Source organism: Siphateles boraxobius, unplaced genomic scaffold (genome assembly GCF_051911475.1).
Source record: "Siphateles boraxobius isolate OS27281-9 unplaced genomic scaffold, OSU_SipBor_1 46, whole genome shotgun sequence".
NCBI classification, from domain to species: Eukaryota; Metazoa; Chordata; class Actinopteri; order Cypriniformes; family Leuciscidae; genus Siphateles; species Siphateles boraxobius.
In genome coordinates, this window is record NW_027509097.1 from 19,860,546 (window position 1) to 19,887,881 (window position 27,336).

Sequence of the window (27,336 nt, forward strand, 5' to 3'; positions counted from 1 at the left end):
ATTGCATAACCAGCTATTTTACAAAACTAACAGTTGAGACTTGGTCATCATTTTCTGAAGGATAAAGCAGCAGGGAAGAGCGTTGGACCGCTTTCAACACCAGATTTCCCCTGACACTGAATCTACAGACAACATTTCCCCTTCCACTTCACAACAGAGAACAGTTTCCTTGAATATACTTGACCACCTGCATTGAGAAATAACCTTCCTGTGCTGAACTTTTAAAAGTTCACCAATTTTTTTTTTAATTACATTACTCTTACTCAACATCCTATAAGTTTGTAATGACATGAGTGTATTTGTTCTATAGAACACAAAACAAGACAAAAACATCAGATCACACCATAAAACCATCATAAAAGTAGTCTTCAATAATTTATATTATAATATAACGCAGTGTGATTAAACCTACTAGTCTTCATTATTATTATTTTATCCATATATATTTTTTTATCCTTCATTCTGTGTCCACAGAATACTTGTCTTTCATTAACATGTTATATTTTTGGCCATTTTTGCTTTTATAGGATATAGGACAGTCAAGAAGAGACAGAAAGCGATAGGGGAGGAGAAAGGGGCACAGGATCAGGAAAGGACCATGAGCTGGGACTCAAACTCAGGTAACCGAAAGGACTATTGCACTATATGTCGGAGCCATGTACGGAGAACCCCCGAGCACCCACAAAAGAACGACATATTTTCCCTTCTTTTTGACCAATCAAAAAAAAATCGATTGAGATTCGGGAACATCTCTTATTGGTGGATCTCACATCAGGTCCCGGAGGGTCGTAATACAATTCAACCGTTATATTTAGCATTACAACATCATAACCTGACAAAAAAAGCTTGTGCTTCATGTTTTTTTGCACAATGACAAATTGTATTTTAAGTAATTAACTCCAAAATAATCAGTCATTCGAAAGAATACGTGATTTTGTTTGATTGATAATGTATATGTGTGTTTGTCTTCGCAAGAAGATAGTGAAAATGATAAAGTATAAATAATTATCGAGAAATGAGTATGTTAATATGTTTTAAGGGGATTTTTTTTTGCATATGTGTATGATGTGTCACCTTCCTTTGCCCAGTTATACCAGGGTTATGGAGTGTGGGCACCCATTGGCAGAAACACAAATTGGCGCCTATGGTCGGAGCACTGCCCACAAGGCTATGGCTCTGACTGGTGCAACATGATTTTGAAGTCCACCTCCAGTCAATAATATTATCCCTTAAAACTCATCATTGATAATCACAATGACATATTCCAATGTTTTTTTTTTCCTGTGAAAATTATTTCTTCATGCCTTAAAATAGCTTGAATGTAACTACACCCTTGCTTCATTTAGTATGTGGAACCATGAATATGCAAATTGTCTCCCTCCTCCATTCACTCACATGAGCTAGGACTACCAGATCCACTCTGTCAACTGTAGTAAACACTACACAATGGCAAGTGGAAATATTGGTTTAATTCAGCTATATATATTTGACTAGAATTGAAAAGGAAGAGATTGCCAACTGAGATGAAAGACAGATTTTTAGTGATTGTAAAGGGACTGGTCTTTACACTTTTTCTATGCTATATATATATATATATATATATATATATATATAATCCATTTGAATAAAAGTCGACAAATAACGGTAATTGAAATGATTATCCTTTAGCTGTACTACTACGTTCTCAAATAGCTAATAATGTGTTTCAGTTTATTTATTTTTAAATCACATTTAAAACAGTCACAGAGTTCTTTTTATTAGCAAGTAGATTTTAAGTATCATCTGCTTAAAAATGGAAAGTTACTCCGTACTTTCCCAGAATCAAACCTAAGGGAAGCATGTAGAGGGAGAAGAGCGATGGTGCCAAAATAGGCCCTTGGGGAAGTCCAGATTTAAGGGGAGCAGCAGGGAGGAAAAATTGCCGATCCAAACATAGAAATACTTCTCAGATAAATAAGATTTAAACCAATTAAGAACTGAACCTTTTAGCCTCACAAGGGATTCTAATCTAGATAGAAGCAATAAGTGATCAACAGTATCGAAGGCTGAAGATAAGTCTAGGAGTACTAAAATCACAAGAGTGACCAGCATCAATAGCAACAAAAATATCGTTTAAGACTCTCAACAAAGGAGATTCAGTGCTGTGAAAAGGCTTAAACCCTGACTGGAAGACTTCAGAAATGTGAATCTTATTTAAAAGATTAAGTTACTTAAGTTAGCATATCACAATTTTCCCAGCACCTTGGAGACAAAGGAACCACAGAAATTGGACGATAATTATTTAAAACACCACAGACTTAGAACACCACAGACACAGTGTAATCAACATGGGAAAATCTCAGAGTGAAACTGGTTGTTGTGAAAAATATGATACACCGGTTTTGCCAGATGAGAAGTTTATCTATGTATCATCTTTTTACTCTTAATTAATTTCATAACTGTATCATATATCTCTTTTAATTTCTTTTATAACGGTTTTAATTTTCTTGCTTTTATTTTGTGATTATTTTAATTCTGTACTGTAAAGCACTTTGAATTGCCATAGTGTGTGAAATGTGCTATATAAATAAACTTGCCTTGCCTAAAACAGATGTGTCTAATGAAGGCTTCTTGAGAAGAGGAGTAACAGTTGCTACTTTCAGGCATGTAAGAACTGTACCATTTAGTAAACATTTATTCATAAAGGATAACAGACCAATGTCAACAGCCTCGCATAATGGGGACAGAAAGAAGTTTTGAGGGTGGCAATCATTTCAGTGAGATAGTGTGAAGAAATGTGATCAAAGACCTCCCATGAGGCCAGTGGCTCAATAGACGCACAAGGATGGTTCTGTGAACGTATCGCCTGTGGTCTTAAATTTGAATTTCTTTCCCCAAGGAAGATTCACAGAGTACATTTGAAGGATTTGGAATATGGTTAACAGGTGGGTTTAAAACAGCATTTATAACTGAAAACAAGACCTTAGGTCTAAATTAAATTAGAAAAAGAAGCAGCCTTTTGCAGCCTTGGAAGCATTCTGGTAACCCCAAAGGCCGTCCTTAAACATATCATATGAGGATTGAAGTCAGTCTTTTTGCCATTTACGCTCTGCGTGAGAGGTGTGAGGTCTGCCAATGATCTGTTATTGGTTTTGGTTTAAACAGTTTAAAAGGAGCAGTCACATTTAAAGTGTCCAACCAAAGTGTCCAACTTTTATCCACTGTACCAGGTTAAAAGACTCGATGAGGGTTAAGAACTCATTCGATAGCATATTTGATGGGCAGCAAACATGAACATTAAAATCACCAACTAATAAAAAGCGATCAAAATGTGTTGTAATAACTCCCATCAATTCCGTAAATTCAAGAACAGAATCTTTAACAAGATGTGGGGGGCGATAGATCATTGCTAATAGAACAGGGCCCTTCCACTCAAAACTTAGTAATTGAAGTTCAAAAATAGAAAAAGCCTTTATAGAAACTATTTGACAGCGAGTGAGGAAAGTCCATTTTAAAACAGTCACTAACTCGCCTCCTCGATCATTTTGACGGGGAGAGTTAAAAAATGAGCAGTCATTTGGAACCAGATCAGAAAAGGGACTTAAATTTCCCCCCTGTGTCCAAGATTCAGTTATAAACATAAAATCCAGCTTGTGAAAGGACAAAAAGTCGTTCAGCAAAAAGGTCTTGTTTACCACGGAACGAGCGCTGATAAAGGCATTTTAGGTGGAGTGATGACACCGGGAGAGAACAGGGCTCTTCTCAGGAGACGAAAATTAGCGAACACCAGGCAACAGACGCAACTGGAAGGCTTATCACATCCAGCCTACAGGTGAGCTTTCCAAAGGGCAGAGACCCCAGCCCGTTTCCCACGTTTCCTCCTGCACTTTCTCCGTGTACTAGGGGTGTGAACTTACACTGGTCTCACGGTTCGGTTCGATTACGATTATCATGTCATCGATTCAGTTCAATTCGATATCACGATGCATTGCGATGCACTGCACCCTCAATTTTCAATTTTACTCCAAAAGTGATGTGTGCGTGTGCGCATTCGCCTGTTCGGGAAGTCGCAGTGACAGAAACAGTGACATTTCAGTTTAAGTTTCAAGGGAGTAAAGCCTGTTATGAACCCAGTATGGGTTAGATTTGTCGGTTGTTTTCCCTTTGTTAGGTCTGCAGGATGGAGTTAGGGTGAGTGACGTCATTGACTGAGGAGTTACACCTGTGATGGAGCTGATGCCGGCAATTAAAGTAGTTCCCTTCAGCTGTGACGGGGCGCGCTCTCCCATCCTCGTGCCGTTTGCGTACCTGTTTCAATTGTTTGTTTTTGTCTTCCTATTTAGTTTGTTTGTTTTTGTTTTTCCTATTTAATGATTCTTACTATAATAAATGTTACTCCTTTAGAGCATTATCCGACGTGTTGTCTCCTCCTTTGTCGCGGCTTGCGAAAATTCCTGTGGTATTTCAAAATATTTGGAAGCGCTTTGTTGTTGTTTTTGCGTTCGGTTATTTTGTAAGGAAATTCAGCGTATTTAGAATTGCGGATCATTATGGAATTGAACTTGGAGATAAGAGGTTAAAGGATAGTACAGTTAGAGAAACACTTAAAACAAGACTGATAAAAAACAGGCCGTATTATTTGAAATGTCAGATACAGCTACTACAGGTCAAGTTAAACCTCATGTTGGCTTTTTAACTTTTGAGCAACAGGAACGATTATTGTTGTTACAGCTTGAACAAGAACGTTTGAAATTGGAAGTAGAGCGTGAAAAAACTAGGAATGAACAGACTAATGTTGAGCTGCATAAATACCGCTTGGAGATAATAAGAGAAGGTGGGCTAAATGGTTCAGCTGATGCTTTGCAGGGTGCTTCACAAATGTTTGACACTGCTGGAAATTTTAAGTCAATGCCGCCTAGGTTTATTGAGCGAGACCCAGATATATTTGTTATATTGTTTGAGCAAATAGCAGCGGCAAGAGATTGGCCTAGTAAGGAACATAAACTGCTTTTACAATGTGTGCTCACTGGCAGAGCTCAAGAAGCTTATTCTGCCCTTTCACTCTCGGACTGCAACGATTACTATACCGTTAAAGCGGCAGTTTTAAAAGCGTACGAGTTAGTACCAGAAGCGTACCGACAAAAATTTAGAACATTGCCCAAGGGTGTAAAGGAGGCTCGTGTGGGGGTTGCTAGAGAGCTCACTACTGCATTTAATCGCTGGTGTATTGCATCTGAGGTAAGCACGTTTGAAGAGTTGACTAACTTAATTGTGCTTGACCAGTTTAAGAACTCTGTTCCTGCTAGAATAGCAACATTTATAAATGAGCAGAAAGCTGAAATGGCTGCTAAAGCTGCTGAGTTGGCTGATGACTATATTTAAACGCACAAGAGTAGTTTTAAATTCGGAAAAGGGATGTTAATTGGGCTTGTGTCAATTGTTGGTAAAGAGACAAAAGTTCCAGTGACAATACTGAGAGACACCGGGGCTTCAGAGTCCTTTATTTTGCAGGATGTATTGCCATTTTCCTCTGTGAGTGATACTGGGACTAGTGTTCTTATTAGATGAATTGGGTTAAATGTCCTGTCTGTCCCTTTACATAAAATAATGTTGTCATCTGAACTTGTGAATGGAGAAGTTGTGGTTGGAGTGCATCCATCATTGCCAGTGGAGGGGGTGGATATAATCCTGGGAAATAATTTGGCAAGGGGCAGGGTTTGGCTTGATACCTTTCCCCTCCTGTGGTTTCATCATTTCCCATTCCGGGTCCTGACGAGAGCAACAAGAATTTTCCAGAGGGATTTACTGCATGTGCTATAACTCAATCTACGGCCTCTGCACAGCTAAGGTCATCCTCTGATTCTGTAGTTTGTCCAACATTTTCCTTGCCTGATAACTTTTCTGTTTCCTCTTCTGAATAGATCCAGGAGCAGCAACTTGATTCTTCTCTCCATAAATTGTTTGAGAGTGTGATGTCTTCTGATGAAATTAGGCATGTTGCTCATGGTTATTTTTTGCAGGATGGAATGTTGGTGAGGAAATGGATTCCTCATGGAAGTGATTTTGCTGGGGATCATCTCATGCAGGTGGTAGTTCCACAGAAATATTGATCATTGGTGTTGGAGATTTCTCATTATAAACTTGCTGGACATTTAGGTGTAAGAAAGACTTATGACAGAATCCTTCGTCATTTTTTTTTTTGGGCCAAAATTGAAGGATGTGTAAAATCCGAAATCCAAAAATGTGGCATTCCGAAGATTGATCAGGGTTCAAATTTTACGTCTAATTTGTTTTTGCAGGTCTTGAAACTGTTGCACATAAAGCACAATAAAGCTAGTGCTTCTGCCTAAAGCCAGGGGGCTTTGAAGCGTTTTGAAGTCCCTATTGCGTGCTTATTCTACAGAGATGGAGGGTGATTGGGAACAGGGATTGCCATGGTTGATGTTGTCAGCGCGTGAGATAAGCCAGGAAAGTACTGATTTCAGTCCCAATGATTTGGTGTTTGGGCACACCGTTCGGGGACCACTGGCTGTGCTCCGCTGAGGGTACACCACCTCAATATTTGTTTAGTTATGTGAACGACTTTAAGCGCAGATTGTATGAAGCAGGTAAGATGGCAAAAGAACAATTGCATTCTTCGCAGAGACGTATGAAGTCACTTTACGATAGGCAAATTGAAAAACAACAATTTATGCCTGGCGATCAAGTGTTGGCTCTGTTACCTGTGGAGGGTTCACCATTTCAAGTTCGGTTTACTGGTCCGTAATTCAGAGGCAAAAGCAGCTTTTGTATGGACTTCTGTCTGTCAGGAAGCTTTTGAGGCAGCCAAATCACTGCTCACTTCCGCTCCTGTGTTAGCCGCTCCCAAATTTGATCGCCCTTTTTGGTTGTGTGTTGATGCTAGCAATGTGGGTGCGGGAGCTGTACTGTTACAAGCTGATGATGAGGGAATTCACCGTTCCATTAGTTATTTTTTCAAAAAAGTTCTCTTCCTATCAGTTACATTATTCTGTGATTGAGGAGGCAGCCTTAGCACTGATTTGGGCCCTGCAACATTTGAGGTGTATGTTGGATCAGTGTCAGATTCATTAGTCGTGTATACTGACCACAATCCGCTCATTTATTTACACGCTGTGCCCAAACCAGCGATTGACTCGTTGGTGCCTCTTCCTGCAATCATACGCCCTGGAAATCCAACACATCAAAGGTACTGACAATGTAGTGGCAGACGCATTGTCTAGAGCTCCACACCTTTCCTAACTGTTTTCTAACAATGTCTTGCTCTCCTCTACTCTTAAATTGCTTCTACAGGGCCCGTAGTTGCTGAGGACATTGAGAGTAAATTGAAGTGGTTGGTGTTTTAAGGTGCTTGCACACCTGTAGTTTGGTTCATTTGGTCCGGACTAAGGGCGAAAAATTATACTTTGTATCCTTTTCAGGCGTTTTGGTTCCTTTTCACACCACACTGATTGCTCTGGTCCAAATCAGTTGATGAGTTAATGAAAGAAAACCAAAATGCAGTCACGTGACAACATCCAAATCACTCGTTGGCCAGATGTGTCTTGAACATATTTCCACAACTGCACTTAAATTGGTCATAATTAACGTGCGGGAAAATTCCAACAGAACTCCCGGAAGTAAACAAAGAGGAAAATCCAGCAGACATGCGGAGAATTCACTCACAATGTATGTTCAGAATCAGCACAAGCTTTATCCTTTCGCAAATCCCCCCATAAACAAAAAAGTCTAGACACGATATAAATAAGAAATTCACTGTGCAGTGCGGACAACTTCAGTGTTTATGATGAGATTTTAGAGAGAGTGCAGAAAGCGGTATGTCAGTAATGGCTTAAAGGGAGCGCTATTGACAATCTAAATAATAATTTTGTTTGACTACAGCAGCTGGTTTAGTCCGAAAATGTGCAGCACCCGAGCGCGATTGCTGCTTTCACACCTGCCCAAACGAACCGCACCAAGGGGGAAAACGAACTCTAGTGCGATTCAACCGAACTAAAAGAGGCAGGTGTGAAAGCACCCTTACAGTATGGGGGGTTATCGGGTGAAGGGTTATGTTGGGTTTCATAAATGAAGAGCTCTTTTCCAAAACGCTATATATCCATTTTGATTGTTTTGAGATAAAGGACAATTATTTACCCAGACCTACATATTTTGTAAGTATTTAATTTATATAGTTAAAAATCATTTTTGGGTCAGTCTGAACACCATCAACAATAATTGAGAAATCAAACAAGAATGTTAATGATCATTAATCCAAAGTTTATTATATTTCTTTTCAAAACGCTATATATCCACTCTCCACTACATATCCACCATGTGTTCTTTGCTCAAAAATGTTATAAAACCATTCATTTTTTTCAGTCTGTTTTTAAAATAAGTTAACATACAATATCATGAGCTCTATATGAGACTATAGAGCGCTCGCTATTCACAGTAAAGACACAGTAAAACATAACACACATACAAAACAAATGGCCAATTAGTGCAATATTAAGTGCGAAACCAATTAAAATGTTGTTGCTTGAAGTGCATAACCTTTATAACAATAAAACAAAGATAAAATTTAATACTGCATTACATACTGCATTACATTCATTCACTACACTGTAGGAATTTATTCTGGGTCTTCGTCACTCTGGTGAGCGTTTTCATTCACATCAGATAGTGCATCACTATAAAATGCGCTCACTGCCTCAGACACACCTATTGCTTTCAGGAGTGCAACCACATCTTGCTTCTTTGCTTTCTTCACTGTGGTTTGGCTTTCAAGAATGGCAGGTTTCAGGTCAGCCCACCGTTTGCCCCGTTTCAGCACACTGTGGAAGCAGTACTCCCCATTTTATGCCACCTTTATACCAACCTTGTTGGTACTCAAATCCAGCATGCGTGCTTCACTGATCTTGAAGCTTCTCTGCGCCTTCACGCACTCTTTTGTAGCTGACTTGTAATCAAAAGCCTTCCAGTCTGTGCCGTAAATGTACACATTACCAAACTGCTGCAGGAGGGCATGGTATTCTTGTGGCAGGAGAATTGTGTCGATCCTTCTGATTTTCTGCTCAATCCTGCCAAAAACTCTATCTGCGGGGAGATAGCTGTGCCCCCTGACTGGAAAGGTGTGCTCGATGCAAAGATTGGGGAAGGTTTGCCTTAGCTCCATGAGCATGGAGACCATGGTCATATTTTTGTTTTGTCCATAGCACGAGTCACTGAAGAGCCGAAGCCCCTTGGATCTGCGAATTTGACTGGCAAGGCGAACTGTGAAGCAGTCATTCAAAGCAGATGCAATAATGTTGCTGTTCTTGGGAGCCTGATTTTCCTGCCACACATAGAGATGGACATCCTCTTTTGGCAGCCGACTATTCTCTCCATGGTGTCTTACAACACCAAACAGGTAGAGATACAGCTGACGAGAGTAGTAGGCCTGCCCTATTGGAGTTTTGGGAAGGATCAGATTCTGCATCATGTCAAAGCAGACAGACACAGAATCCTTCGCAACTCTGCCTAGTAGGTCATAGAAAACACGAGCTCTACGACGATGCAAAATGAATGATGCAGATTCTATCTGCCTCTCTGCTTCTGTCATATTTGGATCTGTGATTCTGAATTTGTATTTGGCAGAATCAGAACATGCATCAGTTGCTGGGTGGCCGAAGCCAAGATTGAAATTTTTGGCAAAAACAGAGTAGTAGAGGGAGTAGCTTGTGTGTGCGCGGTTTAGAGCCTCAAAGAGCCCATGCATCCTGCGCACACTGAGGTCAGCTGGCAGATACCTGCGCCCAGGTGCTCCCCTCCGCCCATAGTGGCTGGCCCTGCACGTGAAGGTCTTGATGTGATTTATGATCAGTTGCCTTCTACTGTCGTTCCCCTCGATGTTTCTCGCACCACCTCTTCTCTCCGGACGAGCCTCTGCAGTCTCAGCATAATAACGGGCAACCCGGGAGGCCCGGTCTTTGCTGATTCCTGTGGTAAAGTGAAGGTAAATTAATGAATTAGATCGATTCAATGTAAAACCAACATGCATACACATCATTACACGCACTATACACATAGTCCAGTACAGAATCAACTTAAAACACTTCTTTTGATGTTCCAAGTAGCTTAGTTTTAGCGAAGTAGTCTAGAGCATTGTCTCGCAACCTTTTTTGACACCCAATAATGTAGATTTCGCACTCACACACATGCGCACGCGCACACACACACACACACACACACACACACACACTGCACCACTGCTCTGCTCTGCTCTGCTGACGACACGTGACACACACACACACACACACACACACACACACACACACACACACATCCCAAACTTCCCCTTCCCCATACTCCCTAAACCAGGGGTGGGGAACCTTTTTCATTCTCTAGGATCCCTAAATATAACTTAATTGTATTGCAAATGTAATTTCTTTACAAAATATGTAATTTCATGTGAAGCTGCACAACATTAAAATTATACCGGGGACCGGCCCTCGAAACATAGGTTCCCCACCCCACCCCTGCCCTAACCCATACCGCCCCTTCTGCCACCAACACCACTTTAAAGCCTCTCACACACACGCATGCCTGCACGCACGCACACACACACACACACACACACACACACACACACGTTCCCTTTTACCACACCTCTTCCCCTTGCTTCCCTTAACACCACTTTAAAGCCTCCTGGACTGTCACCAAATAAACAAACACACACACACACACACACACACACACACAGTGTGTGTGTGCACTCCCCCCTGCCCCTTGATTCCTTCCCTGAACAGCGCTTTACAGCTCCAGTCTCCTCCACTATCTCCATCAGACAAGCAGATAAACACACACACACACACACACACACACCTTCCTACTACATTTCATAAAGCGTCTGACCAGTAGCACCAGTAAGACATGAACACTTTCACCCCTGGAGTTTACAAACAGTGAACACCGCTTTGTCTAGAAATGGCTTTAGCCATCCACTACACAAATCAAGGGTTGTGTATCATCATTACTTTTCTCTGATAAGTAGCCAAAAAACAATCCCTCTAATAGCATAAAACATGACGCCCATCAGTGTATTCCAAACATGAAAACTTTACTCACCCAAAACTGACAGGAATGTGGCCTTGCAAACTGGCAATTTGTTGGGGTGCTCATCCCACAGCAGGCTGTATTTCACGGTGACATTCCTCCCCTTCTGTCGGTTTTCGTCGTTCTGACGTTGCCGTTTTACCTCAGATACGCTCATCAGGTGAAGAAGTGCCGCGTCCTGATCCACCTTATTAGGTTTGTCATGAAACTTCTGAAAATTCATGACAAGGTCATCGGGTGTCAATCTATCTGCTTGGCAAAAGCATTTAGCTGAGGTGTGTTTACATCCAATGGTGGGGATCCGTCCTCCACCAGAGTAGCGTATCTTCTTAGTTTGTTGACGTTCGTGGTTGTCTTCGTTTAAACGCCGTCGTCTTCCACCTGGCGCGGGCTTAACAGCTTCTTCGGACCCATCAAAAGTGTTTATCACAGTCAACACATTCATTTTTCCGACATATTTAATTCACACTGACGATGTTTACCTCACGCCTCACGTACACCTCACGCATGACAGCTATTCGAAGACTCCGATTGGCCGAGAGAATATGTCGCACTGTGACTCGAAACGAGTGTAGCGGCTGTCGCGGTTTGGAGTAAAGCGACACCTTTCAGTACAATTTAAACAGGGTTATGTAGCGATTTGGTTAGAAACATTTATGGAGCAGTGAGTAGGCTCGGTATACAACAGAATGACGTGACAAACTCATTTTTTTTTTTTAAATGGCGTTTATCGCGTTTTGGAAAAGAGCTCTTCAAATGGAAACCCTTTTCTATGGGGGAGGGTGTTATGAACCCAGTATGGGTTAGATTTGTCGGTTGTTTGTTTTCCCTTTGTTTGGTTTGCAGGATTGACTGAGGAGTTACACCTGTATTGGAGCTGATGCCGGCAATTAAAGGATTAGTTCACCTCAAAAGGAAAATTTCCTAATAATTTACTCACCCCAATGCCCATCCAAGATATCCATGTCTTTCTTTCCTCAGTGGAAGAGAAATTAATTTTTGCATCGAATAATGGACTTCAATGACAACCAGCGTTTTGAAGTCCAAATCAATGCAGTTTCAAAGGTCTTTGAAGTGCTTCAACGGACTGTGCACAATCGCAGCTGAAGAGGAGGGTCTTATCCTCACAAAATGAGGGATCATTTAAAAAAAAAATTATATATATATATATAAATATATATATTAAGGGTGTCACGATTTCGATTTTAAATTGAAATCGATCGAAATTAATTCACAATCTCGAACTTCGAATAAAAAAATGGAATCGTCGATGCTGCCACGCCCCCATGTCACGTCCGGTCAGTGTGCCAAGCGGAAAAAAATCCGAGCGGATTTCCAGTGAGTTATGTTGACAACGTTCGCGCTTCAAAAAAGCCACAGTTTGCAGACATCCCAAGTCTCGCGGAAGTTCCGGGAGTCTCCCGCATATTGATAGCGGCTCCCTGATGCACGCAAATTAGTTAAAATCTCCCGGAATCTAGAGTGAGCGAGCAAGAGCGCGCATGCAAGACAGAAAAAACTTTGCTCCAAACCGTAGAGCGCGCGCACGGCAGAGAGGGAGAGAGCGAGAGACCTTGCTAGTGTGCCTCATGAAGCGCATGTAAGACAGAGAGCATCCTGATTGGCCGCTTTCGGCTTTAAAAAAAGTAAATGTAAAAATCAAGAATCGAATCGAACCGTGACCTTAGAATCGAAAATTTAATCGAATTGAGGATTTGGAGAATCGTGACACCCCTAATATATATATATATATATATATATATATATATACACTTTTTAACTACAATTGTTCAGATTGAGATGATCTGCAACGTGCCGGGAACTACATCATCACGTTGAAAGGTCAGGCTCGATGTCGCCGGCGTCGGTGGAAGTACCGCCCCACTTGACCGTGCGAAGGAGGATAGTTCAAATTGTATTGGTCACTTTGTAAACAATAGGGTGGTACTGTAGTTAATTGTAGTTAAAAAGTATATATATATAAAAAAAATGTACAAAAAATAATAATATTATATATACATATATTTATATATATTTGATTTTTTTTTTTTTTTTTTAAATGACCTATCGTTTCGCGAGACCCCCCTCCTCAGCTGCGATCGTGCACAGTCCGTTGAAGCACTTCAAAGACCTTTGAAACTGCATTGATTTGGACTTCAAAATGTTGGTTGTCATTGAAGTCCATTATTCGAAGAAAAATCCAGAAATGTTTTCCTCAAAAAAACACTTAATTTCTCTTCCACTGAGGAAAGAAAGACATGGATATCTTGGATGGTACTAATCCTTTAAAGCAGTTCCCTTCAGCTGTGACGGCTATCCCATCCTCGTGCCGTTTGCCTACCGGTTTCAATTGTTTGTTTTCTTTTCATCTTATCTTTTTCCCATTTAATTATTCTTACTTTAATAAATGTTATTCCTTTAGAGCATTATCCAACGTGTTGTCTCCTCCTTTGTCGCGGCTTGCGAGCCGGCCGTGACAAGCCTGTTTATGCCATTAAGAAAATGAAATTGTCAAATCAATTTTGTTTTAAAGAAATGTTAGTAGTTATATGATTCACCTTATGTCAAAATGATTTATGACCCTATGATTGACAGGTGGGCGGGGCTAACCTTTGACCTTCCGGAGGATGTTCCGGAGGTCCTTTGATGTAGGGATTAACCTTTGACCTTCCGGAGGGGTTGTTCCGGAGGTCCCTTAATGTAGGGATTAACCTTTGACATTCCGGAGGATGTTCCGGAGGTCCTTTAATGTAGGGATTAACCTTTGACCTATCGATCGATCAAGTTGACAGTTGTCTTTACCCTATTGACCTTTGTATGATATATCAAGTTGCCAGTTGTCTTTGCCCCATTAATTTTGACCTATTGACCCGGGGGGAAATAACTTCTTGGTGTGGGAAATCCCCTCCGTGTCGGGGTGAGAAAATAATTTTTCTAATGTCGCATATAGATTAGAATAGATTAGAATTACAAAAGTAAAATCATCTTACCGTTTCACTATGGTGAAGAATTGGATTAAAGTTGACAGTCTCCGCACTGTGTGTGTGCGTCTGTCTGTGAGTGTGTGCGTGTCATCCGATATCCTGGCATTCCTGAGCACGCTATATAAATGGGGATAGTGAGAAAATATCTCCCAGTAACTAAAGTTGAACACATTCTGTTCTTTAAAAAGTATATAAATGAAACGGTTAATACAATATCTTTTCAAAACACAAAATAAATAAATAAATTTTCACCTGGGTTGAAGAAGTAAATCTACCGCCATGTGTCTGGCCTCGTGGGTATAAGGGTTTGATTTAATGAAGTTGTGAAGGTTTTATGTTTGAACTTTGACACGCGGCTTCGCAGGATCTCCCTCCATATTCCAGAGGAGAGGGGATCGCTGAGGACGGTGGAAGTGAGAAAACAGTTTTTCTAATGATGCCACATATTTTACACTAAAGTTGAAACACATTCTGTTCTTTAAAAGTATATGAATGAAATATTTATAAAATTTACATTTAGTCATTTACAAATATAATATTTTCACACTAACTAAAGTTGAAAACGTTCTGTTCTTTACAAGTATATATGAAACGGTTATAACATTTACATTTAGTCATTTACAAATATATTATCTTCACCCTAAGTAGAGTTGAAATACATTCTGTTCTTTAAAAGTATATAAATGATATGATTATATCGTTCATTTTAAAAATAACCATGTTTTCTAAATTTACTGAAACACAGTGCACCAATTAGTTTTGTTTTAGATGAACACAAAATAAAGAAAATCATCTTACATTTTCAGAGAATTGAAGAAGTAAATCCCAACACATCATTGTCCTTTTAACGTATGAATGTATTTACAAAGATGCAATAAGTTTAAAGTTTTGATACAAAATATCCCCTGAGTGTTTTTCTCCCACACCGGCGTTTTGACACTCTGTGATTCAGAGTGGTGGAGGAATGTGTGTGTGTGTGTGTGTGTGTGTGTGTGTGTGTGTGTGTGTGTGTGTGTGTGTGTGTGTGTGTGTGTGTGTGTGTGTGTGTGTGTGTGTGTGTGTGTGTGTGTGTGTGTGTGTGTGTGTGCGCGCGCGCGCGTGTGTGTGTGTGCGTGTGTCAGGCCAGCAGCAGTATGAGACGTTTGTTGAGGATGTTTTGTTAGTGTTAATCTTAAAAGTTAATCTTAAAAGTTTAAAAATAAAAGATAATTTCAATTCAATTCAATTAATTATTTAAAGTCTTAATAAAACGTTTTAATACAGTCGAATCTTCTATTTATCTTTTAGAAGATTACTGTAATGATTTTGTTTAATGGAGACCTAAAGTATAATGTTTATTAATTTAGTCATAGCCATAATGATTTTTGTACTGTAACAGCATATTCTATCCCGTACACCTAAACACGACCATCACAGAAAAAGGCATTTTTACATTTTCCAAAATAAATAAATAAAAATAAATAAATAATTTGATATAATTTCTAAGCTGTTTTGCACTCATACTAACTCAGTTCCATAAATAAACTAATCTCTATATTTAAATTAAATGATTATAAATAAAGTTTATAACTCAATGAATAATAACAAACATGTTACTAAAATGTATTCAAACGATTTAAACATGGTTTTAGCTAAATTAATTTATATATATAAAATAAAAGTATATATATATATAAAATACCTTACATTTTCATAGTGCCGAAGATGTAGTTCTTTATGCAATGATAAAAACAGTCCAAAGTCATAAACAAAATTGTATTCCTTTTTTATTCCTTCAGTGATAAACTACAGGGTGAAATGAATGCATGACCCCCTCACAGAGACGAGAGGAGTTACAGGACAGATGAGCCTCTGGGATGTGCCAATGTCATAGCATATGTAAAGTTAGTCTGCTTTCCAGAGTTTTATTCATACTAAATTCATTTGAAATATTAAAAGTTTAAATTAGATCTTTTAAAATTAAAAGACTGTTTAAATCAAAGCTTTAACGTTTTATTAAAATCGTATCTTCTATTTATCTTCTTAGAAGACTTCTGTATGATATAAATGATTTTACATAAATTTAACCTAAGGTATTATTTTTACTAAAGCGTCTGTTCAAAAAATAAAGCAAAAACTGTACTTTGGTATCTTAGATCTTATACAAATTATTTCAAACAGTATTTTTGTCCATGCCGCATGAAACATGTTGTCAAAGTTTGTCACAATGTTTTTTTGTTTTTGTAGTTGTTGTTTTTGTTTTTAAGAAATCCCAGGACTCTACATTGCTCTTATTTAGATTACGTTGTATCATTTAGAAAACCACCGTACATTTTCAGAGACGCGATGTACCTTTTTTGGTCCATCACACAGCATATTTAATTTTACTCATCTTAATTCAAAGCATGATCTTACTTTTTCTACGGTAGCTATGATCTATTGCACGTATAAGGTGTATATCATTTTTTACTTTTCTTGTATCTCCCGAACTATCCTTAATCAGTGTGGAAACATGCAGGGTGAACCCCTTTACTGAGAATATACTATCGGTTATCTATATAGCAGGAGGCATGCCCTTTGACCTCCTCCATTTTGGAGGCTTACAGCTTAGTCCTTAAGCGGCTACAGTAATTTATTGCCATGTGTAACCTGAAAAAACAAGAGGTGATAAAAAATGTTAACGATGACCTACGTGGACCTCATGGCTACGGCTGTGAGAGGACTCCATTCCCTACTGAAAGAACATTGTGGACACACAGCTCTGACGTTTTCCAAGAGTATTTTGCCCAGCCTCTTCTTTATATACAGCCAAGACAAATCATTTCTGGACCAAAAACTTTTGCACCCTCACTCCTCTTACCACCTCATCAAAAGACATGTCTAAAAGTGAGTATTGTCTTTATAATTCATTTATGCTACAGTGTTTTATTTAAAAAGATTGTTTACACATAAGGAAAAGACGGTATAATTCATTAGTGTTTTAAACATGCTATTGCTGTTATAGCATGCTTTGTTGCTCTTACACATTGCTATATGTTCTATATCAAATGTTTTTGACGTCATATACGTTTCAGAATATATATATATATATATTTCCCCCCATCCAATCACATTTTACTGTAGTTGGCCGCTGGGGGGTTTCCATAAAGGACTTTAAAATAAATGTTTTAAATATTATTTAGATTATATTTGTCAGAAATGGTTATATCTGCATAGGCCTATTTAATTATTTAATCTGTATTTTATTCCTTTTCAGTTACTTACTTTTTAAATTTCGGTAGGCTACTTTTTAATTCTTCTTTTACTTTGTCTTTGATTTTAACTTTTAGCTCTTTGCATGATAAAATTGTTTAAAATGTAAGCTATAAATATGAATGGCACAATGTGATAACCAAAATATATAAAAGTTAAGTCAAAGCTATTTATATAGCCTAGCGTTTTTCACAATACACTTTCTCATAATTTAGTTATACATTCTGACGCTGGGCACCGTCCATCGTCTTATTTCAGATGGTTCAATATTTATGATATTATGCGCCCCTGAATGGAAAAGAACTGTAAACTTCATCATTGTACTGTAATGAACTGCGTTACTGCCTATAGGATGATTGCATGATTTTTTTTCCATTTAAAATAACATGGACTTTCCTTTTCTCTCTCTCTCTAGAGACGGCAAACACTGCAGGACGACCGGACATCCAAGTAACATGTTAGTGTGGTTTATATTTATTTTTAATAAGAAACATTATAGAGTGCAACAGGCGTTTTCTGGAAGTAAAAACACTTCCGGTAACCAGCGACTGTGAAAAAGGGGGCAGGTACTCTATTGGCTGTATAATGAACAGATGAACTGACAGATATTTTATGTAAACAGGCAAAATCTCTTCATCTGATGGTGGCCATGTGTTTTCGCCTATCATAACTGGTTTAACTCATGGCTCCTCCATTGACATCAACATGACTTCTGCCGAATCAAATGTATCGGCAAATTGTAAGTGTAATAAATCAGTTTTACCTATGTGATGTATTAAATTATTCTTAATTAAGCAGTCCGAGTTAACTATTTGGGACCAATTGGAAATTTACATTCTGACCTAACAGCGTCATGTACAAATTTGTCATGCTCCTGGATTATTTTACTATACTACATTACTATAGCCTTTTATTTACTGCTGATTTTATCAAAGCCACGAATTAACTCAATTCATGGTTCCAATAATAAAATAAATGAACAAGTGACAGATGAACTGAAAGATATTTTATGTAAACAGGCAAAATCTCTGCATCTGATGGTGACCATGTGTTTTCACCTATCATAACTGGTTTAACTCATGGCTCCCCCTTTGATATCAACATGACTTCTGCCAAGTCAAATGTACCGGCAAATTGTAAGTGTGATGCATGAGAAACTATTAAAACAGTTTTTTGTATAAAATTAATGTATAAATGTATAAACAATGTATAAAATTAATCTTAATTAAGCAGTCGGAGTTAACTATTTGGGACCAATTTTAAGGAAAGTTACATTCTGATCTAACAGCGTCATGTACAAATTTGAAATATTTTTGGTACTATTGAATCAGGTTTTGTAGAATAAGCCATGATGAATTTATCTTATCTGGTGTCATGCTCCTGGATTATTCAGAAATGTAACTATAGCCTTTTATTTTACGACACTTATTTATTTTACTACAGATTTTATCAAAGCCAAATACTGTCCAAAAGGGGCGACTGGGAAAGAAGAGAAACGGGTCAATACAAGGTTAGATTCAATCTTTATATTCTTTCCCCATTTTGCCTTCATTTTCCTTTTCCTGTTTTAATTTTTCAATTTTTTATATTCTCAGATCATCAAGGGTTTCTGAAAGCAAACACCAGTCAGTTGGTTGAAAATATGAAGAACATTGATCCAATCATTGACGATCTTGACTTGCACAATGGATCAGTTGCAAATGTGCGAGCGAATCCAACACGCCGGATGAAGATGAGGGAACTGCTGGACTGTGTGATGAAGATGAGGGAACTGCTTGACTGTGTGAATTGTGAAAGCATTGCCAAGGACCTGGTCAATGCTTTGTGCAAGCCCATCATCAAAATGTTTTAACATATCGTAAATTTCAATTGTTTGATAAATTATCTAACGATTATACCTAACTATCAACAGTTATATGTGAAACGAGCTCAGTCGCATTAGAGATGGATTCTTGTTTATATTGAACATTGTTATTGAACCGCATGTTTAACAGCTCTAGGGTTCTTAAATTGTTTACAGCGGTTTCATTTTGAACAACACTATCGTAACACTTATCGTATCGCCGGGTGTGATTGTAATGTTTTGTATGGTGTTTTTCTTTACACTTTCCCCCTGGATATCTGGTTCCTACAGTTAGTGGTAATGTTAGTCAACTCTATGTCTTCTCTTTGTTCATATACGACAGTATTCGCATGAATTGGCGTGATTTAATAAAATGACGGTTTAAACCATCATCTTCGCTTGAGACATTTACATTATATTATACCATACTAGTTTTAAATAGCGCTTAAATGTATATTTTACCCCTTTATGCGGCTACAGAATACCGCACAAGGATCTCTGAAATATTTTTTGTGTAAAACATCTATGTAGGTCGTGTATAACATCTAGGTAGATCTATGTTTTTAAAAATACACCAAAACAAAGAATGAAGACATCTTTCTATAAGTGTCCCTCAAAACACAGTGCATCCGTGTACAATGATTTATCAGAAAATTACTTTTTTCTGAATAAACTCGCCAAGTGCGGGTGCTTGATAACTATTGAACAACCCTGAATTCGGTTACTCAATAAAAAACTCAATAAATAAAATACATCCTAGCTACTTTCTAAACGCTTGTTACGGAGCTTATCGCGATCCATTCACCCATCCATATGTTTTGAACTTTTAATGTTTAATCAACATTTTGTTGGAAAACATATGGTGGATTTACTCAACTTTTTATGTCAACAGGTTCTGCATAGCGGGGTAATGTCGCATTTAATTAACATTGTTTATTTCAGTAAACTTAAGTTTATTACATAAGATTAATTAAATGCCATTTAGTTGAATCAGGTTAACATTCTTAATTTAGTCCAAAAACTATTAAGTTCCAATAATCCAATTGTTTCGTTTATTTAGGGATTGTGTTCAACAACCTTTACAAATATATCTAATAAGATAACCTTTTACAAAATCTTTACTCGGTAAAGACTCTTATTGGTTTTGTCGCATCCAATGCACCCCCAAAGTAGTTGTTTTTATAATGATTAAAACCGCTTTAATTAATATTATCATGGTCTACACTTTATGGTAAAACACTAACATATCAGAAACTCTTTTAAATATAAACATTAAAAAAAATTATCTTGCTGTTAAAACACATAAATAACGTTTTATTTCAAATTGTACTGTTCCTAGTTTTCTATATTGCTATTTTAATTAAACTCAGTTGTGTAATCTCGACTCAAATGGATAAAGTAAAATGTTTGAAAAGTATTGTGTTGATTTAACTCCATTTACTTAAGTAATTATTTTTTTTGGTTTACTTAACTGAAACAGGTTCTTTCAACATGACTTTGAATGAGAAAACAAATATAACGGTGTTCAATGAAAAATATTTTTTAAATAAACTGAACAGTATCGTAAAATAATTTTCGGCTGAATTCTCTCGGAGATATGCAGGACATGGTTATTTACGGCGTCCTGATGACGACCCCCGCCGTACACACCAGGGGTGCGAGGGCGGACCCCAATCGCATGGGTTAATAAACTCTACACAGAGTTTCGACGTTTTCGACGAAACCCCGTTTCAACGCTACGGACGGATGCTTCAACGACGTCGGAATAGAAATCGTAAAAAACGCGACTGCGGGGGTACTACAACATCTCATTGATCTAAAGTGGATCTAAAGTGATCTCATTGATCACAAGCTTCCGAGCGTTAAAGCACTAGGCCTGGACGATTGTGCTGCAAGGACTCGCTCAAGAGATTCCGGAAACTTTCACCATCAAACAGTTTCGTATTTGAAAATCTAGAAACCTCTGAGATGGCGACGCAAAAGCTGACGGTGAACAACTGCCCGTCGAGTTCCGGCGATGCGGGACACAAGTATCATCCGCTGTGTGAGTGCTCCACGGGGAAAGAGTGTCGTTTAAGGGCCACGCTAGACTCTATGTTTAAAGATCATTTTAGAGACCAGATGGTTTACTTGATGGACAGTATCATCGATGCTGCGTGCGATAGGAAAACCGATTGTGAGCGGGACACCAAACGTGTCACAAATCTCAAAAAAGAAATGGATGTCATAAGAGGGTTGGTGGGGACATGGACCGATGTGACGCCCATGTTTTTTAACACCCTAGAGCCGACAGGCGTAATCCTCAGAAAAGTTCTGGATGTGATGTATGCATCTAGTCACGAATTCGCAGTCGATGAACTACTCGTTATGTTTACGTTTGTAACAGATCTCTGTGCGTCACTGGCATCAAAAAATGCCAAAACAGATCTTGCCGAAATAATTCAAGGCCTCGTCAACTATACCCTAGACCAAGACATGGTAGCGTGCCGAGACTTTCTATTCTGGTTGGATCACAAATAAATGGAGTTATTGTCTACTTTATGTATATTTAATATCGGTCTATCATCATTTTGTAAAGAAAAATACTGTTGAAATAAAAGATTGGACCGCTTAACTCATCATTCTTTGCGACCGTGTCGGAGCTTTGGAGTTTCACAATTTTATAATAAAATGGTATTATAAGTCTTGATTCTTGCGCATTAATAATTTAATGAATAAATACTAGATGAGAATATTTAAGAGATGAAATATTTCAGAGAGCCTGTGGATTTCCCCTTCCCATCATGCTGGATAGGGGTGTACAATTTGAAATAAAACGTTATTTATGTGTTTTAACAGCAAGATACATTTTTTTAATGTTTATATTTAAAAGAGTTTCTGATATGTTAGTGTTTTACCATAAAGTGTAGACCATGATAATATTAATTAAAGCGGTTTTAATCATTATAAAAACAACTACTTTGGGGGTGCATTGGATGCGACAAAACCAATAAGAGTCTTTACCGAGTAAAGATTTTGTAAAAGGTTATCTTATTAGATATATTTGTAAAGGTTGTTGAACACAATCCCTAAATAAACGAAACAATTGGATTATTTGAACTTAATAGTTTTTGGACTAAATTAAGAATGTTAACCTGATTCAACTAAATGGCATTTAATTAATCTTATGTAATAAACTTAAGTTTACTGAAATAAACAATGTTAATTAAATGCGACATTACCCCGCTATGCAGAACCTGTTGACATAAAAAGTTGAGTAAATCCACCATATGTTTTCCAACAAAATGTTGATTAAACATTAAAAGTTCAAAACATATGGATGGGTGAATGGATCGCGATAAGCTCCGTAACAAGCGTTTAGAAAGTAGCTAGGATGTATTTTATTTATTGAGTTTATTGAGTAACCGAATTCAGGGTTGTTCAATAGTTATCAAGCACCCGCACTTGGCGAGATTATTCAGAAAAAAGTAATTTTCTGATAAATCATTGTACACGGATGCACTGTGTTTTGAGGGACACTTATAGAAAGATGTCTTCATTCTTTGTTTTGGTGTATTTTTAAAAACATAGATCTACCTAGATGTTATACACGACCTACATAGATGTTTTACACAAAAAATATTTCAGAGATCCTTGTGCGGTATTCTGTAGCCGCATAAAAGGGGTAAAATATACATTTAAGCGCTATTTAAAACTAGTATGGTATAATATAATGTAAATGTCTCAAGCGAAGATGATGGTTTAAACCGTCATTTTATTAAATCACGCCAATTCATGCGAATACTGTCGTATATGAACAAAGAGAAGACATAGAGTTGACTAACATTACCACTAACTGTAGGAACCAGATATCCAGGGGGAAAGTGTAAAGAAAAACACCATACAAAACATTGCAATCACACCCGGCGATACGATAAGTGTTACGATAGTGTTGTTCAAAATGAAACCGCGGTAAACAATTTAAGAACCCTAGAGCTGTTAAACATGCGGTTCAATAACAATGTTCAATATAAACAAGAATCCATCTCTAATGCGACTGAGCTCGTTTCACATATAACTGTTGATAGTTAGGTATAATCGTTAGATAATTTATCAAACAATTGAAATTTACGATATGTTAAAACATTTTGATGATGGGCTTGCACAAAGCATTGACCAGGTCCTTGGCAATGCTTTCACAATTCACACAGTCAAGCAGTTCCCTCATCTTCATCACACAGTCCAGCAGTTCCCTCATCTTCATCCGGCGTGTTGGATTCGCTCGCACATTTGCAACTGATCCATTGTGCAAGTCAAGATCGTCAATGATTGGATCAATGTTCTTCATATTTTCAACCAACTGACTGGTGTTTGCTTTCAGAAACCCTTGATGATCTGAGAATATAAAAAATTGAAAAATTAAAACAGGAAAAGGAAAATGAAGGCAAAATGGGGAAAGAATATAAAGATTGAATCTAACCTTGTATTGACCCGTTTCTCTTCTTTCCCAGTCGCCCTTTTTGGACAGTATTTGGCTTTGATAAAATCTGTAGTAAAATAAATAAGTGTCGTAAAATAAAAGGCTATAGTTACATTTCTGAATAATCCAGGAGCATGACACCAGATAAGATAAATTCATCATGGCTTATTCTACAAAACCTGATTCAATAGTACCAAAAATATTTCAAATTTGTACATGACGCTGTTAGATCAGAATGTAACTTTCCTTAAAATTGGTCCCAAATAGTTAACTCCGACTGCTTAATTAAGATTAATTTTATACATTGTTTATACATTTATACATTAATTTTATACAAAAAACTGTTTTAATAGTTTCTCATGCATCACACTTACAATTTGCCGGTACATTTGACTTGGCAGAAGTCATGTTGATATCAAAGGGGGAGCCATGAGTTAAACCAGTTATGATAGGTGAAAACACATGGTCACCATCAGATGCAGAGATTTTGCCTGTTTACATAAAATATCTTTCAGTTCATCTGTCACTTGTTCATTTATTTTATTATTGGAACCATGAATTGAGTTAATTCGTGGCTTTGATAAAATCAGCAGTAAATAAAAGGCTATAGTAATGTAGTATAGTAAAATAATCCAGGAGCATGACAAATTTGTACATGACGCTGTTAGGTCAGAATGTAAATTTCCAATTGGTCCCAAATAGTTAACTCGGACTGCTTAATTAAGAATAATTTAATACATCACATAGGTAAAACTGATTTATTACACTTACAATTTGCCGATACATTTGATTCGGCAGAAGTCATGTTGATGTCAATGGAGGAGCCATGAGTTAAACCAGTTATGATAGGCGAAAACACATGGCCACCATCAGATGAAGAGATTTTGCCTGTTTACATAAAATATCTGTCAGTTCATCTGTTCATTATACAGCCAATAGAGTACCTGCCCCCTTTTTCACAGTCGCTGGTTACCGGAAGTGTTTTTACTTCCAGAAAACGCCTGTTGCACTCTATAATGTTTCTCATTAAAAATAAATATAAACCACACTAACATGTTACTTGGATGTCCGGTCGTCCTGCAGTGTTTGCTGTCTCTAGAGAGAGAGAAAAGGAAAGACCATGTTATTTTAAATGGAAAAAAATCATGCAATCATCCTATAGGCAGTAACGCAGTTCATTACAGTACAATGATGAAGTTTACAGTTCTTTTCCATTCAGGGGCGCATAATATCATAAATATTGAACCATCTGAAATAAGACGCTGGACGGTGCCCAGCGTCAGAATGTATAACTAAATTATGAGAAAGTGTATTGTGAAAAACGCTAGGCTATATAAATAGCTTTGACTTAACTTTTATATATTTTGGTTATCACATTGTGCGATTCATATTTATAGCTTACATTTTAAACAATTTTATCATGCAAAGTGCTAAAAGTTAAAATCAAAGACAAAGTAAAAGAAGAATTAAAAAGTAGCCTACCGAAATTTAAAAAGTAAGTAACTGAAAAGGAATAAAATACAGATTAAATAATTAAATAGGCCTATGCAGATATAACCATTTCTGACAAATATAATCTAAATAATATTTAAAACATTTATTTTAAAGTCCTTTATGGAAACCCCCCAGCGGCCAACTACAGTAAAATGTGATTGGATGGGGGGAAATATATATATATATATATATATATATATATATATATATTCTGAAACGTATATGACGTCAAAAACATTTGATATAGAACATATAGCAATGTGTAAGAGCAACAAAGCATGCTATAACAGCAATAGCATGTTTAAAACACTAATGAATTATACCGTCTTTTCCTTATGTGTAAACAATCTTTTTAAATAAAACACTGTAGCATAAATGAATTATAAAGACAATACTCACTTTTAGACATGTCTTTTGATGAGGTGGTAAGAGGAGTGAGGGTGCAAAAGTTTTTGGTCCAGAAATGATTTGTCTTGGCTGTATATAAAGAAGAGGCTGGGCAAAATACTCTTGGAAAACGTCAGAGCTGTGTGTCCACAATGTTCTTTCAGTAGGGAATGGAGTCCTCTCACAGCCGTAGCCATGAGGTCCACGTAGGTCATCGTTAACATTTTTTATCACCTCTTGTTTTTTCAGGTTACACATGGCAATAAATTACTGTAGCCGCTTAAGGACTAAGCTGTAAGCCTCCAAAATGGAGGAGGTCAAAGGGCATGCCTCCTGCTATATAGATAACCGATAGTATATTCTCAGTAAAGGGGTTCACCCTGCATGTTTCCACACTGATTAAGGATAGTTCGGGAGATACAAGAAAAGCAAAAATGATATACACCTTATACGTGCAATAGATCATAGCTACCGTAGAAAAAGTAAGATCATGCTTTGAATTACGATGAGTAAAATTAAATATGCTGTGTGATGGACCAAAAAAGGTACATCGCGTCTCTGAAAATGTACGGTGGTTTTCTAAATGATACAACGTAATCTAAATAAGAGCAATGTAGAGTCCTGGGATTTCTTAAAAACAAAAACAACAACTACAAAAACAAAAAAACATTTTGACAAACTTTGACAACATGTTTCATGCGGCATGGACAAAAATACTGTTTGAAATAATTTGTATAAGATCTAAGATACCAAAGTACAGTTTTTGCTTTATTTTTTGAACAGACGCTTTAGTAAAAATAATACCTTAGGTTAAATTTATGTAAAATCATTTATATCATACAGAAGTCTTCTAAGAAGATAAATAGAAGATACGATTTTAATAAAACGTTAAAGCTTTGATTTAAACAGTCTTTTAATTTTAAAAGATCTAATTTAAACTTTTAATATTTCAAATGAATTTAGTATGAATAAAACTCTGGAAAGCAGACTAACTTTACATATGCTATGACATTGGCACATCCCAGAGGCTCATCTGTCCTGTAACTCCTCTCGTCTCTGAGAGGGGGTCATGCATTCATTTCACCCTGTAGTTTATCACTGAAGGAATAAAAAAGGAATACAATTTTGTTTATGACTTTGGACTGTTTTTATCATTGCATAAAGAACTACATCTTCGGCACTATGAAAATGTAAGGTATTTTTATATATATATATATATATATATATATATACTTTTATTTTATATATATAAATTAATTTAGCTAAAACCATGTTTAAATCGTTTGAATACATTTTAGTAACATGTTTGTTATTATTCATTGAGTTATATACTTTATTTATAATCATTTAATTTAAATATAGAGATTAGTTTATTTATGGAACTGAGTTAGTATGAGTGCAAAACAGCTTAGAAATTATATCAAATTATTTATTTATTTTTATTTATTTATTTTGGAAAATGTAAAAATGCCTTTTTCTGTGATGGTCGTGTTTAGGTGTACGGGATAGAATATGCTGTTACAGTACAAAAATCATTATGGCTATGACTAAATTAATAAACATTATACTTTAGGTCTCCGTTAAACAAAATCATTACAGTAATCTTCTAAAAGATAAATAGAAGATTCGACTGTATTAAAACGTTTTATTAAGACTTTAAATAATTAATTGAATTGAATTTAAATTATCTTTTATTTTTAAACTTTTAAGATTAACTTTTAAGATTAACACTAACAAAACATCCTCAACAAACGTCTCATACTGCAGCTGGCCTGACACACACGCACGCGCACACGCACACGCACACGCACACGCACACGCACACACACACACACACACACACATTCCTCCACCACTCTGAATCA

The 27,336-nt window shown here is 37.2% G+C and overlaps 1 protein-coding gene and 1 long non-coding RNA gene across 4 annotated transcripts in view; both read right to left on the reverse strand.

Annotated features, from left to right (window-relative positions):
* Positions 1-24,468, reverse strand: part of LOC143710229 (uncharacterized) — a 202,693-nt gene extending 178,225 nt beyond the window's left edge. Inside the window, exons 1-2 of one of the 2 annotated variants that reach the window (XR_013194487.1) lie at positions 24,362-24,468; positions 23,965-24,081 (exon numbers count right to left, since the gene is read on the reverse strand). This is a non-coding gene — a long non-coding RNA (uncharacterized LOC143710229). The remainder of the gene's footprint in view (positions 1-23,964; positions 24,082-24,361) is intronic. The other variant, XR_013194489.1, reaches the window with a different exon arrangement.
* The window catches only part of svild (supervillin d), a 195,653-nt gene that overhangs the window by 130,485 nt on the left and 37,832 nt on the right, over positions 1-27,336 (reverse strand). The gene's annotated exons all lie outside the window — the stretch shown is intronic.